Source organism: Mesoplodon bidens (assembly GCF_964165515.1).
Source record: "Mesoplodon bidens genome assembly, contig: HAP1_SCAFFOLD_1049, whole genome shotgun sequence".
In the NCBI taxonomy this organism is placed as follows: domain Eukaryota; kingdom Metazoa; phylum Chordata; class Mammalia; order Artiodactyla; family Ziphiidae; genus Mesoplodon; species Mesoplodon bidens.
Window position 1 is genome coordinate 23589 of NW_027672134.1, and position 5897 is coordinate 29485.

Consider the following 5897-nt stretch of genomic DNA (forward strand, 5'->3'; position numbering starts at 1 on the left):
GAACATTTGCCTTCTATTTCAAATATTTGATTATATTTATTTATTTTTATTTTTTTCTTTGGTTATATTTAAAATAGACAAGTTCTTGGAGAAGCATTTGAAGAATCTTTGTTTCCAGAGTCAAGTTTTGCAAAGAAAACTTATTTTTTCACTAGCTGTTTATTTTTCAATAGTTAAAAAAATATTTTTAAATTTTAAAGTGATTCTTTAATATATGAATATGAATATGTATTTACTTCAGGTGCTATATATGTTATTTATACATATGTGTATTTATATATATTTAAATGTTTTTAAACCTGATCTTACTGGGTTATGTCTACTATCCAATTATGTGAGAATAGTGAGATTGTTGCCTTTCAGCTTGGAACATGCTTCTGTTTCATTTGATTATATTTTATCCATTAAGTGCTCTGGCCTTCCATTAGCTCTTTTGCTTTGAGGAATACATTTTATAGTGCATTAGAAATATTCTTCTATTTTTCATGCCATAATTTTCCAGTGTCTCACAAAATCATAATTTGGAATGTTCGGACTTGAATAGTGTTTCAGAATAGAGACTTGTCCCTTTTGGAATCATCAGATCTGTTGGTTAGGTACACTATTTCTTATTTTTTCTGTTGGGGAAAGGGAGGAAGGAAACTGCAGTATGGAACGTTCCAGTTTTTTTTTTTTTCTTACGCTTATACCAAAAAAATGCACTCTTCTAGTAAAACTAGAAACATGAGAGTGGCAGTTACATAGTTCCAAATTAGGACAACCTAATATACTGTAATTTTTTCAAGTAAAAGAATAACCCAGGTAGTATATACTATTAACTAGATTTTTTAAAACAGCCATTTGTTGCTTAATAATTCTATTCTTTTTCCATTCTTAGTTTCATAACATTTTTACACAAAGGTTTATATTAACAAATGCCATCAGTTGTATTGTTGGTTTCCTCCTGCTTTCTGATTAGTTCTATAATTTAAAAGTGCTTAAAGTCCAGACTTCTCAACTAGAATACATAAGCACAGTAAAAACAGTGTTTTTAAAATTAATTCTGGAATATATTTCTCTTGATGGTAAAGACATATAAGATTACAGATGTGTATGTTTGGATGCTTTATAAATAAAAGTAATATGATTAATCATGTATTAATTTATACTACCAGAAATTCCCTCTAAATCCTTTCTAGGACACAAACATTTATGACATTTCTATATTGTTCTCATTTTATTATCTTAATGAAATATTATATAGGTAGTATTTCATAAAAACATTGCATCAATTGTAATACAAGTTTAGGAATCTTAATTTGGTATGTAAATATACTAACTTCTGTTGAAATTGCTATAGCTTAGGGTCAAAATTAATTTGAAGGTTATTAGTGTTATTATTCTGGTTTTTATTAGCTGCTGTCTCAAATTAATTATAAAGACAAAAATATCCCTGGCTTAGAGTTTCTGCGCTATTAATGACATACCGAGATGTCTCTTGGGTATCGGTAAATGATATATTTTAGAGCATAACTTACGAAATGACTTGCCGATTGGCAGACCACCTTTGACAATAAAATACATTTGATAGTCTACCTTTGCAAATTCATTGTACCACACAAATGTGATCTTGGTAATTGACATATGACTATTAAGCTTCAATCATTCTCCATAATATTCCTATAAGCAATTATTAACAGAATAAAGGGGAGATAACAATTCTATAGTATTTATTCAGATTTTTATTTAAAGTCAAGTATAATCTATATTTCTATAGTGCTTTTTTTATCTAACACCTCACTTAAGTAGAAGGACGTGTTCTAGAGGTTTGTTATCAGCTTTTAAATGAAGTCATCTTTATCTTTTATTTAAAAATACTAAAAACAAGTTTCATGGTCTTTAATTAAATATAAATAGTGGAATTGTCTATGAAACTTTTGAAATGGTCAATCACATAAAAACATAGGGATATCCTTTAAAGCAGGGGTCCCCAACCCCCTGGCTGTGTGAGGAAATGGGCCGCCCAGCAGGAGGTGGGCGGCCAGCGAGCGAGCGAGCGAGCGAGCGAAGTTTCATCTGCTGCTCCCCATGGCTCGCCATCGCTCGCATTACAGCCTGAACCAACTATCCTCCCCCCACCCACCCTGTTGGTGGAAAAATTGTCTTCCACGAAACCGGTCCCTAGCTCCAAAACAGTTGGGGATCACTGCTTTAAAGCCTATGAATTTCTAATATATTTATTTAGGTTGTAGATGCTGAACTTTTTTTACATAATAGCTCATAGGTAACCTTCACTATTAAGTATTTTATGATGCTTAGAATCGGAAACAATACAGAAGTTAACAAATTAAAATTGTTTTTTGTAAAATGTCAAGTGAGAAGAGAAGAATGTTAAATAGTAAATACAGCATATTCACAACTTGGTTTTGAATATCACACACATAGAGAAAAAAGACCCAAAGAAAATGTAAAAATTATTTATCAATGGTTAACTCAAGAAATAAGAGAGTCAGGGTGACCTTTACTTCCTCCCGTTCTCATTCTGTATTTCCAAATTCATTGCACTATGTATGTATTACTTTTAGAACTGTTTAAGAAGAAATGTGCCAGTTTGGATAATTTTTTTTTAACATCTAAACATTGCCGAGTATTGTTAAAATGTTCAGTTTTTATGTAGCTTTCTGGAAGATCTAGGTGGCCATAAAAAGCTGAATATATTAGCGGAGGGGGAGTTTTCCCTCATCTTGAAATAATAATGATAAATAATATTTTTAAAGCATTAAATAATTTTCAAAGCATTTTTATGTACATTTTCTCCTCAGACCATCCTAACTCTCTAGAGTTGGTAGAAAAAGGATTCTACGCATTTTGCCCAGGGTGGGGGTTGGAGAGTGGGAATTGAAATTCATGAAGTTTAGCAAATTGCCTATTTAAGCCGTACACAGTTATTAAGTGGCAGGGCCAGAATCCTAACCTGGCCATTCATGCCATGGCCAATCTAGTGCTTTCCTCTATGCTGTAGGAACTGGACATATTTAAGAGGTAAGCACAAAATTGGAAATAGGTCTGAATCTTGCTCTAGTTGCAAATTTGCCTATAGACCTCACTGGAGCCTGAACCAGGAAAATCTATATGAATTTCTTTCTTCAACCCAAAGAAATGGCCATGTTAAATAATTCCTAGGTTTAATTTTAAAAAATCGATACTGTCTGTTTTTGCACCATATTCCAGTTTGTGTATCTTGTGTCTCTCAACTTCTCCAAAGAACCATGCTTCCTACCTAAAGGATTGCATTGCTTAAGAAACAAACATTGACAATTCTGATGCTAACCTGAATTAAATAATATACCAATCATTTATGAGATCCACCTTAGTATTTTTACACTCCTGAAATATCATCTCTATGACCTGCTTTTTAAAATAGTCTGACACCTACCGAGTACTCTTTCACTTCCTACAAGAAATCAAGAAAAAGAAAGCATTTGTGTTTTTAATTTTAGTGAAGGGTTCTTGATTTAAGAATTAGTCATTTAATGTCACTTGAATTTCAAGTGTGCCTCAAGTACTTGAGGTTCTTTCCGTATAACTTCTCCAGAGTTTTCACATATATATCATCATTAATTTCATCTTTCACTTGGGATTAGTACAAGAAAAGTTTTATTTACTACTATTTCTTAGTTTTCTTCATTTCAAATATTCAGTGCCTTGTCAAAAATAATATTATAGTCTTATACTGTTCATTGATAACAGATAATACCAAGAAATTGTGATTCTGGTTTTCAGTTAAAAAAACAAAATGAGAAACTAAGGAAATAATTACTATAACAATGTTTTTCTCCATTTAGCCAATCAGATATTCACATCAGTGAGTGTTAGATTTTGAGACTATGAATCCCAATACTAAATGTTTTATATATTCAGAGAAGTGGAAAATAATTATTATGCTTCCTCTGTGCTAAATACTATTTTAAAACCAGTTGGAATCCCCCCTGACAACAATCCTAAGAGGTAGGTACTGTTTGCACCTATTTTACAGCCTAATTTTACACCTATTTTAGGCACAGAATGATTAAATTATTCATGGTCACACAGCTAGTAAGGCACAGATACAGTATTTAAAATCAAGTCTGTTTTTGTGAGAGTCCACATTCCCAACCCCTGTAATGAAAGCGTGTGACCCCTACTATTTTCCATGTACCCATTTACTTGCTTTGTGGAAAGAAAGGGAGTGAGGGAAGAGGAGGGAAAGGGAGGGAGGGAAAGAGGAAAAGAAGGCGGAATGGAGGGAGGCAGGAGAATTGTCAAAATTCTGCCAGCTTGTTGCTACTGTGTGTTATTTCTTATAATAAGGTTGAAATTAAGGACTTGTAGAGATTTACATAGAAGAAATAATTTTTAATTTCCTTAAGGGAAGTCTCTGGTAATATTATCAGATGGTGACAGCAAGTGAATTTCTGTTTAATTCTATTCATAATTAAAATGCTATAGCAGGCTCATATTTGGAACAAACACAGTTCTGTTAATTCTCATAGTAATAATTCTACATTTCCTTAAATTTGTTATCATGTTTTTCACCCTCAACACTCTTAGCTTATTTAATTTTAGTACCTACTCTTTTTCAAAAGTCCATAAATTGTAGTTAGGCTTAAATCATAGGAAACTTGAAGAAAGTTTAGAGCTTGTAACAGAAGGAAACCACCCCCTTCCCACCCTGAGCCCAGCTCTGTCCATTTCTATCAGAGCTACTCCACCAAGAATGGAGGAATTATTCTAATTGGTCAGATTTAGGACACATTCTATTACGTAGGGTGACTGTATTTGTTTAGAGGTACACAGCAACAGTTCCACATTTCTTCTTGTCCGTTGCCTGGTCCTGTGACAGCAGGTAAGTGGAGTGAAGATCCTCAAAACCTCGACCTCAGTCTCTTGTTTCTGTTCCATTCCGTTCCACCAGGTTGAGCTTAATCCAGCAGAAGAGTGAGCTCTTCTGTGTTTCGCTGGGTGGTTCCATGCAGATGAGTCAAGTTCCATTTTGAGCCTGGAAAATCTTGCATGCTGTCTCATCAACTTCTTCCTCTTCCGAGTGTGTCCTCAGAAAATGGTACCATGCCCCCAGTAAGCCTTCACCACAGCTCCGACTCAGGGCTATTAGGAAGGAATTCCAAGTCTCAGACATGTTCTGTATTTTAATCAACAGATAATTTGTACGTATAGTTAACATTTACTCTGGATTAGTCACGTGTTCTTATGCAGTTGGAACCTATTTCTGTCTTCATGTGCTTAAAGCTAGGATGAGTATGGATTTTAATCAAGATAATTTAGAAATTTTATTAAGTGTTTCTTATGTGGCAGGCACTGTTCTAGGTACTGGTGATAGAGTTTTAAACAGAGTGGTTACAATCCACACTCTAAGAAAGGGTACTTAACATGAAAATTCATATAGGAAAGATGTACAGAAATCATACGCAAAAAACAAGAGTCCGTTTAATATGCATGGTTGGCATCTTGGGGATAGAAGAAATCTAACACAAGGAGTTTTACAAGACTGATGATATTATAGTCACTTCAGTTGAACTTTGTTTTATTTAAAACAAGCAACCTTTTTTCAAACCAAGTAAAAAAATTATTGACCGTAATTGTACAACTTTGTAGCTCCTTATTTAGTAAAGAGAGGGTGCTTTGACTTATGATATGAGGCAATTTCAGTATTTTGATAAACTAACCTTCAGCATTTTAGAAACTAAGCTTTTTCATTGATGGAAATTCTAATATTTGCCCATCAGTTTTATTTCATGCCTCCGAAATTAGATTAAATTTTCCAATTTTAAGTGAAAACCTGGCATATTATCTATTGACACTACAGTTCCAAGTTTTATCATAAGAAAAGGTGGGTGAGAGGAATCCCCAGCTCAAAATCC